The 13,643-nt window shown below is 33.1% G+C and overlaps 2 long non-coding RNA genes across 3 annotated transcripts; one reads left to right on the top strand and one right to left on the bottom strand.

Moving 5' to 3' along the window:
- Positions 1 to 1,759: 1,759 nt before the first annotated feature.
- On the top strand, positions 1,760 to 8,624 carry LOC134243816 (uncharacterized). Of its 2 annotated transcripts, none has more exons than XR_009987127.1 (4): positions 1,760 to 1,873; positions 3,041 to 3,133; positions 7,783 to 7,960; positions 8,198 to 8,624. It is a non-coding gene; the product is annotated as an uncharacterized LOC134243816 (long non-coding RNA). The 2 variants fall into 2 exon arrangements; XR_009987131.1 differs by lacking the exon at positions 1,760 to 1,873 and adding an exon at positions 1,907 to 1,961.
- LOC134243904 (uncharacterized) lies at positions 8,393 to 10,564 on the bottom strand. The gene is made up of 3 exons (XR_009987145.1): positions 10,224 to 10,564; positions 9,445 to 9,554; positions 8,393 to 8,438 (listed from the first exon to the last, which is right to left on the bottom strand). It is a non-coding gene; the product is annotated as an uncharacterized LOC134243904 (long non-coding RNA).
- Between the last annotated feature and the right edge of the window lie 3,079 nt (positions 10,565 to 13,643).

Below are 13,643 nucleotides of genomic sequence, written 5' to 3'. Positions count from 1 at the left end.
AAATTATTTAAAAATAAAAAGCCATTGTGTCTTCTTTGTTTCCCCAGCAGTGTTTGTCGTTTGATTTTAAACTTATTTGATAACCGTATAAAAATTAGGTTTAATAAAAATAAATCCACAAGATACTGATGTACAAGTAACAGTTACTGGCATAATGCGTCGTTGCTTTATTCTTTAGTTTTTATAGCAATGGATGGAATACCCGATTTCGCGGATTCAACTATAGCGCAATATCGAGTATTATACGCGGTTTCACGGATAATACCCGATTTCGAGTATTCTCTCCAACCTGTTTAAAATTACATGTACTTGCAAATGAATCAGTTTTTGACTGTCATCATTAAAAACACACTGAAAAATGAATGGCAAAGACTGCCTCTCAGAATATCAGTGTCAGGATTCTACATGATAAAGGGGGCAATATTTTTGATAATGAATTCAAACAGGAAAAGAGATATTTTTGAGAAGCTTCTTCATTTGACCTTACTGTATAATCTTTAATTTAGAAGATTGTTCATAAAGACCTTGACCCTACCTGTCATGGACCCTCTTGGATTCAGAACCGTATATAAAGTATGGTAGTGTTTGGAATGTCCAAAGGACATGTGTGTAAATTAAAGTATGGCAGTGTTCGGAATTTCGAAATGTTCGACGTGTATAGAGTAAGGCAGTGTTCTGAATGCCTTTGGGATACAGAATTTTCCTGTAACACTTTCAAACTTGACTTGTGTCTACAGTGTAAAGAGAAACACATTATTGATCTGGATACAATATACCATGATGTTGTGATTTACCGTGAGAAATATGAATTTGTCTTAAAACAAGAAACCTGTGAGAGACATCCAGGCAGAGTCTATGAAATGTTCTTTGATTCATGCCACATGCCCGCCTGTGATCAGTGCACAACACACGCAGCGTAAGCTATTCGTTGCTTGTTATCAAAGTACAGAACAAAGAAGAACATAAAATACATGACATTTAAAAGGCATATTACACAAACCGCCAGCAGTGCAGGAAACATATACGTATAGTCTGCCCCACGACCGGAACGTCACTACTTTTTGCAAATATCTCAAAATAAATAAATACCTTGGACTTTAACCTATATCCGTTTGGTAGATTGATTTTTTTCCAAACTTCCTGCATTTATCCGAACCCTCGCCAGGTTAACGAGTGTATACACACGGCGGCAAATTCAAAGTCTACGGGGATTTAACATGGTAAACTCGTCCATTAACGTCTAGGTTACGGGGCCGGGAACCAGTTTTTGAAGGGAGTACTCGTCCTTTGCAAAATGAATTTCCGCAAAATCTTTAAAAATTTAAGGAATTAAAGCCATATATGGCGTATGTACAATGAAATTTATTAGACTAAAGTTATAAGAACTTCTTATTTGTATCATTACTTTATATAAAGATAGAACTTTTCCGTAAATTACAAAATCTAAGTCAATTGCGTTATAAAGATATCACAATTTAATTTGGATTCTCGGAATTTTCTCCGACTCGGAAGAAAATACAAAAGATTTAAATAACACATTACAGAGAAGATAACATCGTATTACTAGTTGAAACGAGGTGTTCTCCGTGTTCAGAATTGTATGAAAAACTTTAATTTAAATGTATTAACTATATTTCTTCACTTAATTTTGTATTTTTCAAAAATGTATTTTTTGAATCAGTTACGCCATATATGGTTTTAATTTAAATTGCTTTCACTGATAATACAACTTTTACTTTGAATTAAAAATTATTTTTAACAGCAATTAACAAGTTTAATTATTAACTTCGAGAAAATAGTCCGAATCTAACGAAGTACAACTTGTGGAGAATGGATGTTGACATGATGATGCAAGCTCGCCAGTGTTTAAAACGTAAGTTGTTTATTATTTCTATGGTATTTTTTGCGCTTTTGTTGTTTTACTAGCTCATATACACACAAGAAAAAAGTGTCTACAAATGGTAAGAGTGTGTAAATTTCAAAACGCGTGATATTGATGACATTAGATACAGCAAAACTCGCTTAGTACGAACACGGATATTGCGAATTTACGGATATAACGGTAGCGAAGTTATCTTGGATCCCCAGCTATATAAATTTAACGAATTTCTTATACGGATATAACGAATTACGGATATAGCGAAGTAATTTCATAGGTCCCAGTGACTTCGTTATAACCGAGTTTTGCTGTACAACGATTTCAGCTATTTGTATTTGGTAAGTGCTCATGGTTATTGTGCCCTGTAACGGTCTGTATGAAAGCCCATGTGTAAAAAATCTCTATGATTATAATAGAACAAGAAGATGGTTAAACAGGTAGGTGAAAAATTACCAAATAGAAAGGCACGGCTGATTATCATAGCAATTAACTCAAGCTTATTTCTACTTTCATTTTCAATTTATAACATTTCATGTACATGCATTTGGCACATATATAACAAGCTATAGATCTAAGGAGCATTTTTAATTTTACATTAATGTGTAGTATCAACACCCTGGGAGCATCAAAACGGAGTTTTCAATAGATAACACATTTTAGTATTATTTTTCAAAACTTTATAATAATTTATTAAAATATGTACATGTATCCTTTTTTTTAATCAAATCTTTGTCAATTAAACAGGATTGAGTTCTAAATTAACATTTATTCATGTTTATTAACTTATAATACTGTTCTTTTAAAAACTGTATCATATTCAGAAACCACACAAACTAATATCTTAAACATTATGAGAATACATTGGGATTGGGTCCCACAAAGTTGATCGAGCAATATGACAATTGCTTTGAAACGCATATTAACACGTAAAATGATAAAATTAATAATTGTTTATAATGATTTCGACTAAATTATTCAGTTGAGGGTTGCATACTGTATATGCCAGTAGCATAAAAATAGCTGGCCACTTATAGATTTAGATACATCTTAATAAAGAAGCTAAAAGCAAGTGAAACATTTGTTCCTTAAATTGGAACACTCTTGTTTATGATGAAATTGATGTCCTGTTATACACTTTTATGACACTTTCTCTTCTTTCAGCAATATGAAGCTTGATTTAGACACTGCAATATAAGGAGAGAGGCAGACCAGAAACCTCTGGCTAAAGCAAAGATAATATGCATAACATAAGTAGTAAGTCTACTATAAAATTCAAGATATTTAAAATATCCTGTCTCTTTTAAATACAGTTGAGCCTCATTTATCCGTCCGCTTTGTTTTATGGTCAATTTGTCCGGATATGTGAAGCATCCGCATATCTGAATTATCTGCTAAACAAGAAAAAATATTAAACGTTAAACCAGAAGTCTCTGTCGAGACTGTAGCTCTACTGGTTTATACTTAAAACAAAGGAAGAGAAAAGTAGCAGTTGGGACTTGAGACTTCAAAACAGCAATAAATAGAATCAAAGTACTGAAAGTACTGAAAAGCGGTTAGCATGCTTTCATCGAATATGTACAGTGTACAATAACAAAAAATGCATTGAATGATGATATTAAAGTAGGCATGCATATCTTTTTCCAGTGTCATCAGCGAAGAGGCAGGCACACTGAATTTCGTAGTACTTAACTAAATGGTATAACCAATAACATCCCAGACTGATGTCACAAATGTTTGTTTCAAAATATCAACCTGAGATTTTCAGTTTGAAAGACAGGAAGTTCAATTTCAAAAAAAATTCTCCCTAATTGTCTCCATTGGTGGCGTCCAAAAGTGCTCAGAACGAAAAAAAAAATTATGTTGATGTTGCAAATTTAATTGTCTTTCATGCTCTATTGATTCTGAAATTAGGTAACTGTAAAGGCTACTATAGCAAACAACCCAAAAAGAAAATAAAATGATAATTCAAATTCTTTAGATTAATTGATTTGGAGTACTGTACATAGATCTTTAGCTGGCTAGTCTGAGAAAAACGGATGGACGAGCAGAGAATTAATTTCAGAGAGCTTCAGTTTCGTAGGCTCATTGCAGGTGTGACCTGTCATTGAGGATGCTTACTTCTCCTAGGCACCGGAACTTTCAAGGATCCGTTTTTCTTTTGAGACCGATCACTGTTCATTCTGTATTTTGATTCAGATACTGAGTACATCTGTTTATTAATATTATGAACTATTTTTCTCACAGGAAGAAAGACAAGTAAACAAGATAATAAAGTTTTAAGAAATGTACATTATTGACTTTTCATACAATTAAATGTTCGAATAAGTAAATGGTATATGACAATTATTTAAAAAGAGTCTTGCACGATATGTATAAACGAACATATACTGAGTATTTGGCAAATATTTTTCATGAAATATTGTATAAAAAAAAAAAATAAAAAAAAAAGTGTGAAAAGGAAAGTTGTTGTTTAATCCATTAATACTAGTATTTTAAAAATTCAAAGGTTCACTAAAAGTCAGTGTATAACAAACAATTTAATTGTCCATTGCAAGAATTACCTAGGTATCATTGTCACTTTCTTCAATATGTCGCATAAGCAATACCATGTTTTTTTTTTTTGGTTTTTTTTTTTTACTAAGAACAAGTATGCGAATTTCTATCAATATGTCTGTAAGCGTCTGTATTTTAATTTTTATTTCTTCTCAAAGGTTCAAAATGATAATTAACAAATTGGACAAATTCAAATTTAAAAAGTATTTTTACAACTTATAACTTGCATAGGAATTTAGCAAACTTTCAAAAATAATCATTCATTACATATAATTTTCAATTTGTGCTTATCGTCAACATTTTTCATGCCTCTTTTTTTCTGTGCATATTTTATATCGGCTGATTTTTAGAAAAGGATCGAATGCCGATTAAATTTTTTTCTCCAATTTTTTCAAATTAATTTTAGTATTTTCAGGCTCCCATTATTATTATTTTTTTTAAAATAAAAATGTGATCGTTTAAAATCGTTTGTAATAATTAGACTGAGTACAGAATTTATCCCTGGAAACAAAGCTTTTATCATCTTTTAAATAATTTCAATTGAGAAAAAAAGGAGAAGAAAACAAACGTTTCATTATGGAAGTAATCCATAACTGTACAACTTACAGATGTATTCAGTATTTTTATATAAAGGCTTTCTTCGTGTACTAGCATTACTTAAGTTAATTAAAGGGATGCCTTAATATTTTGGAAAATGAAACTCGATCGAGAGATTTTCCGATGTTTTGCAGTCGGTAATAACCTTCAACCCCTTTAGCCAGTAATTAACCCGTCCTCCCTGTGCCCAGTAGCATAATTCGGTCAAATATTTATTGTTCATGAGGGGTGCCTTATAATTAATCACAGGCACCTGAATTTTTATCAGTAAGTCTCTAAATTAGCCAAATATCGAAACATTCTACCCCCTCTATATATAAATACACAAGGTGTCCGACGCCATTTTGACCACCTGTTCGATTCAGGCTTCAGTTTAACACATAAATCGGAAATGCCTACTGGTTTTCGTGTAGCATTGGGTTCAAATATGATATTTCTCGCTATACATTTCTTCCTAAAGTTTAAATCTAACGCGTTGATAATGTTATTATCTAAACTTCATGCTGATTTCGAATTTCGTCACAGGGCCCGATCGCCATCAGCTAATGTCACGGAAATTTAATCTCAACACCAAATGCTCCTATACATAAACTTTTTTTAATACAACAATTATAAATTTATTTCATTGACAAACAAAATCAGAAAAAAATTAAAAACCGGAATATTCTGTTGTTTTGATAGTCTTGATTTTGTTTAACATATGTTATATATGTTAGAAACAAATCATAGGTACTAGGTAGAGGCTTTGTTGAAGTTTCCGTTGTCGATAGGTAGCGCCTTATGGAAGTTTCCGGTGTCGATAAAAATCGGACACATGCCATAAAGCGGTTAGCAATGCTAACCTCTTAAAAATGATCCTTGTCACTCATCAAAATAAAAATCGATGCACAGAATAATTGTATCTTAGTATAGTCTTTTTGTGTGCCAAGTTATATGGAAATCGGACCAACACCGTATGAGGAGAAGCAATTTGAAAGAATTTCTCGGAAATTTCTATTTTTAGTAACCATGTCATTACCATTCATCGAAATCAAAAACCGATGCACAGAATTATGTATCTTAGTATAGTCTACTTGTGTGCCAAATTATATTGAAATCAGACCAAAATTGTAGGAGGAGTAGCATTTTAAAAGAATTTCACAGAAATTTCTATTTATAGTAACCATGGCAACATCGTTCATCAAAATCTAAAACCGATGCAGAGAATTATGTATCTTAGTGTAGTCTACTTGTATGCCAAGTTATATTGAAATCGGACCAAAAGTGTAGGAGGAGTAGCATTTTGAAAGAATTTTACAGAAATTTCTATTTTTAGTAACCATGGCAACACCGTTCATCGAAATAAAAAACCGCTGCACAGAATTATGTATCTTAGTGTAATCTACGTGTGTGCCCAGTTATACTGAAATCGGACCAAAACTGTAGGAGGAGTAGCATTTTGAAAGAATTTCTAAGAAAATTCTATTTTTAGTAACCATAACAACACCATTCATTGAAATCAAAAACCGATGCACAGAATTATGTATCTTAGTATAGTCTACTTGTGTGCCACGTTATACTGAAATCAGATCAAAACTGTAGGAGGAGTAGCATTTTGAAAGAATTTCACAGAAAGTTCTATTTTTAGTAACCACGGCAACACCGTTCATCGAAATAAAAAACCAATATACAGAATTATGTATCTTAGTGTATTCTACTGTGTGCCAAGTTATACTGAAATCAGACCAAAATTGTAGGAGGAGTAGCATTTTGAAAGAATTTCACAGAAATTTCTATATTTAGTAACCACGGCAACACCGTTCATCGAAATCAAAAACCGATACACAGAATTATGTATCTTAGTGTAGTCTACTTGTGTGCCAAGTTATATTGAAATCGGACCAAAACTGTACGAGGAGTAGCATTTTGAAAAATTGTTTGCAGACAGACAGACAGACGGACGGACGACGGACGCATTACTATCGCATAAGCTCTTCTGGTCTCTGTCCAGTAGAGCTAAACATTTTGTTCTGATGAAAAATCATCCGGATACTGAAGCATTTAGTAATCTGGTGTTCGGATATCTGAAGGTCCACTGTACATGTATTGAGAATGAATTTTTGACGCTCTGAGCACCTGATGTCTATTACAATTTTCCCTCTAATCTTTCAATTGTATATTATTCTCTTATCCTTAAATTTCTTCCCATGAACCACTGGGACAGAAAAGCTGAAACTTATGTGTAAGCATCCTGGGATAGAGTAGATTCTAAATTGTTCAAATTATGAGCCCAACTTTTACATTGAAATACTCAGTATATATTAAGAAAATTCTATAAAAAATTTCTTCTAGGGAATTACTGGGCAAGCAAAGCTGAAACTTATGAAAAATCATTGTGGGGTAGTGTAGATTTTATACTGTACAATTTATGACCCCGGAGTAGGCTGGGGTCAGAAAAGGTATAACAAGGGGTTAATCTTGTAAAGAACTGCATGGTCAAAGCTATTCAGGTAAGCAATGTGGCCCATGTGCCTCTTGTAATATTTTTGTGTGAATTAAATGCTATTGCAATATATGTGATAGTCATCATATTTTACAGGATATTTGAAAAATATTAACTTCAAATCTGTGTCAAAGCACCTTTAATAATGCACAATCTCACCATTTGAAAGAATAAACAAACCTTGATCAAAAACATATTAATGAATGAAGCATAGAATATTTGATTATACATGTACTTTTATTACTAACTTACAAAATGATGTTTTATATAGGTTACATAATTCACAAGAGTGCAAAGTTATGATGACCATGCAGAGACAAGATACCATAACAAAGACCTGCATGCATGCATAAAAAGGATGTTCACTCAATTTTTCAGAATAATGTGTCAGATTGAAATTCATCTTATGTTGGACAAAACAATCAGGACGTTCATTTGGATCACAGCTAGTAAGTAGTTATTTGAATGAAAAATATCTTACTCTTCCTACGTATCCTTCAGATTGGAACCTGAAAATGGGAATTAACCAAGTATATGTATTTTTAATAAGTAAACAATTCATGTTACTTAATATGATGAACATGATCTGAATTTATAATGTAAATTTCACTTTGCACAGATTTATAAGTATTTTTATGCACTGAATCTTACGACAAATTAAAATGTTTTATCGTCAATTTTTTCAGGCACAAATTAAAGTATTGACAAAACCAAAGATTACCTGGTAGTCTGCAAATGGAGTGATCATTGGATGAGCCAGACAACACCATTTTCCTCAGAAATTTTAGGATAGAGACTAGTCACTTGATCTCCATCTTCATTCATAGATGACTGATGTCGACATTTTCTCACTTCTGTTTCATGTTTTTACATGGACTCAACACTTCAGCATCAGTGGGCGCTTGACTTTTATTAACATTTATTCCTCTGAAATTCATATAATATCCTTTAATATAGGGCATAAATAACAAATCATTTATCTTGTAAAATATTTTTAAATTTTACTTAATTAATAAAACAATGAAAACAGTTCAAACAAACTGGTTTATCCTATAATCTAAAACTGTTTTATGTTTGAAGTAATTTATAATTTTACAGTTAAGATACTTAAGGATCCTCAGACAGGAAGGATAACTCTTTAATTTACAATTTAATTCATAGTCTCAAAATGAAGCTTGACATTTCAATCTTTTCGTGCAACAATTTTCATTTTATCAATTATCATGATAATATTTATAACTTCTCAATGTCCTTTAAGGTTGTTTGAAGTTCTCAGAAAGGTCTTATAAAAAGTCCCAATTTTTAGTTTTAACTTATTAAGTAAAACTAGGATAAATAGCAAAGTCAAAATTTGTTTTATCCATATAAGGAATTCATTATATTTACATAGCTGAGGATCCAAGAAAAATTCGCTATATCCATGAACTCGCAATATCTATGTTCGTTCTAAACATTCAAGTTTTACTGACACAGTAAAAGTATTTCAGAATTACTTTGCATATTTTATACAGTTATAATAAAATAATTCCACAATTTTACAATTTTAAAAACAGTTTTCTCAATATTCTAGCACAAATAAATAATTTTTAAAGATTTTAGTCTGTATTTATTTCTTAAATATAAATTTTATTCTTAATACATACAAATTAAACAGAAATGATTTGAAATAAGAAGGCGAGCCGGAACCGTCCCTTGACAACAGGCCGAGACAGAGATATCTCAGCCCTGAGGACGAGACAGCCCTACTTCCCATTTGCTGCCTCGCCTAATCTAAACAGGGCTGATACACTACTAGGTATATGATATAGGCGAATTAGGAATATACATGTTTGTGTATTGGGAAATTGTCAATGAATAAACATACATTGAAAATTTACAAAAAAAAATTGTTTGGACTGAAAACCAAACTCAAGACATCTGCATTATTTCATACCTTGTAAAATATATCTGCGGGTACTTATGGCTTAAGTTAATATATGTAATGTACACAGCCATGTTAGTGCTTTTCCATCTTGTGTCTTCACCAGGTAGCTATTCAGTATCCTACAATAAAATATTTGTTCTGAAAAATCATAAAATTTAATCTGTTTAATTGTTTTAGGGAAAAAATTATATTTAAAAAATCCATAATTCTTCACACTTGCGTTATGTACTTTAATTTTGTGTGTATAGGAATATTTTAATTTTTGGTATTCTGTTATATTTGTGGGAAACAAAAATGCATATCCTGGGTCTGAATTTACCTAACACTGATATTACAGGAAGTTTTGGAAGGGCAAGGTCAAAATTCATTGGTGACGTAGTTTGATGCAGACAGCAAATGTTGTCTTGCACTGGGATTTTAAAATAAAATATCAACGAAGGATTTCTGTGTTTAAAGCGTTGGATGTATAACAAAGTCAGGAAATCTGTGGCACGTGCGTGCAAGGACATCACTTGTTCACATAGAAACGATATGAAGCTTATTTTGACCGTGTGTCACAGTTTACAACAAACTATAAGGGGTTGGATTTATATGGAAAGCTAGGGAGAAACGTTAAGGTAAGACAGCATTTTTTTTTAAAAAATCTTAATACTGCTGTAGTGATATAAAAGCAGTCATTCACTCGAGCTAAATTTGCAGGTAACCTAGCCTTGATTTTTTTTAATATAGCAAGGTGATGATGGCAATTTACTCACCCCTTATGCTGTTATATATAAATTGAGTCATACCTCTTTGCTTTATGCAGTGTATAACCCTTTAATGAATCTTTGATCCCTTCGGTCTCAGTCTGGGTATGAACAGATGAAAGTTTTGTTGAAGACGTAATTTTTTGCAGTACAAATATATACTTGGCAGTCTCGGGCGTTATAGGTAATTCGGACGTCGATAACCATAGAGCACTCCCGAACGTGCGTGACGTCATTTCCTTACTGACGGCAATGTACGGAAAATTACGAACAATGGATGATCCCCTTCCGAAGCGGTGGCCATTTTGACAATGTTAAATCCCCGTAGACTTTGAATTTGCCGCCGTGTGTATACACTGGTTGGCCTCTAGTGTTCGGATAAATGCAGGAAGTTTGGAAAAAATCAATCTGCCAGTCGGATATAGGTTGAAGTCCAAGGTATTTATTTATTTTGAGATATTTTGCAAAAAGTAGTGACGTTCCGGTCGTGGGACAGACTATATTTGCTTTATCCTATCAGAAATCAGATATGATATAAAATTTTGTCATAGAGAAATCTTCAACTATCAAAACGAAATGGCGGGAAAAGCAAGAAGACTTAAGGACCTTATAAACACTGTGATCTGTGACATAAAAATCAGACATAAACGTGTAATTCCTGAATTAAATCGACAGTTCAAAAAATGGAACAGACACCTCATCAGCATTGAGAACTATGAACACAGATCTGAACAGTCAGCAAACAGACCAATACAGTTCCTTTCATTCCCAAAGAAACCCTTTGTTTCGGGGTTAAATAATACTCCAAATCTTTTGGAACATACTGTATACAGGGTTATTTTCGCCCTGTGTTATTTTCGCCCTTTCACATCTGAAAACAAGTTTGCCCCGTTTTTAATTCGCCCAAAAGGATTTTTGTTTAAGATATTATACAGTTTACTTTGAATTCCCCCCGTTTTAAATTCGCCCACACCAGAATAGAGCAAAAGGGGCGAAAATTAAACGGGGGCGAAAATTTCCCTGTATACAGTATCCTGCTCTCCCCTACAGAGGAAATCAGTATGGAGGATGTGATTAAGTTGCTGTCTGAAATCCAAATCACAAGGCAGGTCAGAAATAAAAGTCTGCTGAAACAGATAGCTTCACCCATTTTACATGCATCAATTACTGTGACAGGTGTTAGTGATGTAAAACATATTTGCCATGTGACATCAGACCAGGCCTGGATCAGCGATTGGGATAGCAATCTAATCTTTCCAACAAAGAGGGTGAAAAACTACATAATCTGACAGATATAAGTAGTCACTATGGAGTGCACACGTTGAATGTCTCAGGTGATCTCATTTATATAGACAAGGACCATAACATCAACAAACTGTCTAGTGATGACAGAAAAATATCTACATTTCTAAAGTATACAAAACCATGGATACCACGTTGTGTCTACTGCTCCCCCTCTACTGGGGATCTACTGATTGTAATGCATAATACTGATGAGTATACAGCCAATGTTATCCATTATAATAACACAGGACAACATTTAACGTCAATATCACACGACAACACAGGTCAGGGACTGTATAGAGAACCTATCTACATCACAGAGAACCGCAATGGAGATGTTATTGTGTCTGACTGGAATCGTGGTGTAGTGATGACAGATCGAAGAGGAAGACACCACTTCTCATACAGAGGACCTCCATCAGCATCACGTATTTATATGCGACCACGTGGAGTCTGTACGGACGCGTTATAACACATCCTCGTGTGTGATCTAAAAAGCCACTCAGTACATATGATTGACAAGGACGGAAAGTTCCTGTCACTGATACAGACACGACAGCAGGAGATGACTAGACCACAGAGTCTGAGTTATGATAACAAAACTCACTGCTTCTGGGTTGGATCATGGAATGATAACAAAGTGTGTTTGTATAGATGTATAAGCAGGCTGGACTATGATACTACATTGTAAGATAACAAACAACTACAATAGTCAAAATTCATTAATCAATAGAGATCAAGAGGGTTAACTAGAACTAGAGAATGGATCGGGTACCGTTACCATGGAAAGGGTTCTGTCGACCCGGTCACACATGTTGAAACCCTTTGTCTAGACTTGGTAAAGAAGAAATCCGTAGGAAACTCGATTTCAAATCCATGACCGAACAATTTCTTAAAAAGGAAACATGGTGAGCAGTTATTTAACGACATTGTTCTTGCTAACATCACCATTGAATTTATCTATAGAATTCCCGAAATGTTATTTTCAAAAGAAATTGTTTATACCCTGTTTTGTCAATTTAGTACATAATAGCTCGTTTAATTAAAATGTTCTTGTGTATTGAATCAACTTAATAGAGAAATAAAGTATATGGAGGCAGTTATGGTACATACATAGGGGTTAAATTGAATTAAAAAAAATTCTAGTAATCAATTTTACCCAAAACTTAAGTAGTTTGATATCAATGTAATTTTCTCTTAAAACATTTAAACATGAAAATATTTATCAAAGTAAGTCAAATCTTATGCAGAAATAATGGGGATGCATTGAATACGGTGAATTCATTTATTTTCATAGGGGGTAATTTGTTGGGGTTGGAGAGAACCCACAAATTTACGACTACAACAAAATGATTCTTTTCGTATGCATAACTACTGAACATTTCTTCATCAATGAAATTAAATCCCCATGAACCCATAATATTTCATCAAACCTCGAAGTTTTGAGCCCTCGTAAATGAGTGCTTTTACCTTAAACAGGTTGGGACCAATCTCCCAAATGGGATATAATAGTCCGCTTGGGATATAATATCCCACATGGGCTATAAATTTACAGTGCAAAAATTGAAAATTTTATTTTGGCAATAAATATCATAAATCCGCATCAGTACACTTAAAAAGGAATAACTTTTGGTTGACAAGTTTTCCTGTATGCCCATTGTTTAGGAGATTGATCCCTCGGAAGTTCCTCATCTTCTTGGGGATCAATCTTAAAAACAGTATGGTTGCAGAAAAACTTGCTTACCAAAAGTTATTCTTTTTTAAGTGGGGCAATATATCAACCAAGAAGTCTGTGTTATGACGACAAAACTCATCTTCTCTTTGTTGGGTCGTTTGAAGATAACAAAGTTAGTGTATATAGATATATAAAGAGACAGTTGCACAATCTAAGTTTTTGAACTTGTGTCTGATCCTTTTGACTCTTTGTCAATAAAATATGTTCAAACAGTTTTCAAATGATCAGGTTCAATAACAATGAATGAACCGTATCGTTGCTACATTACACATGAATCCTCTGTTCTTTAAATGTTCACAAAGATTAGAAATCACACTAATACCTTCTGTAGTAACTTTATTTAAATTAATCCTGGTTTAAATGGTCGCTTGTATCATGCCAGCATGTTTATTTTCGATCTTTGTAGTGGAATTTTGCAATTTATGTTGTAATATTTTCGCTAC

Source organism: Saccostrea cucullata, unplaced genomic scaffold (assembly GCF_032062105.1).
Source record: "Saccostrea cucullata isolate Sc308-1 unplaced genomic scaffold, CSIRO_AGI_Scuc_v1 ctg15559, whole genome shotgun sequence".
NCBI lineage: Eukaryota > Metazoa > Mollusca > Bivalvia > Ostreida > Ostreidae > Saccostrea > Saccostrea cuccullata.
The sequence above is the reverse complement of the archived record's forward strand: the minus strand, read 5'-3'. Positions and strand labels throughout refer to the sequence as shown.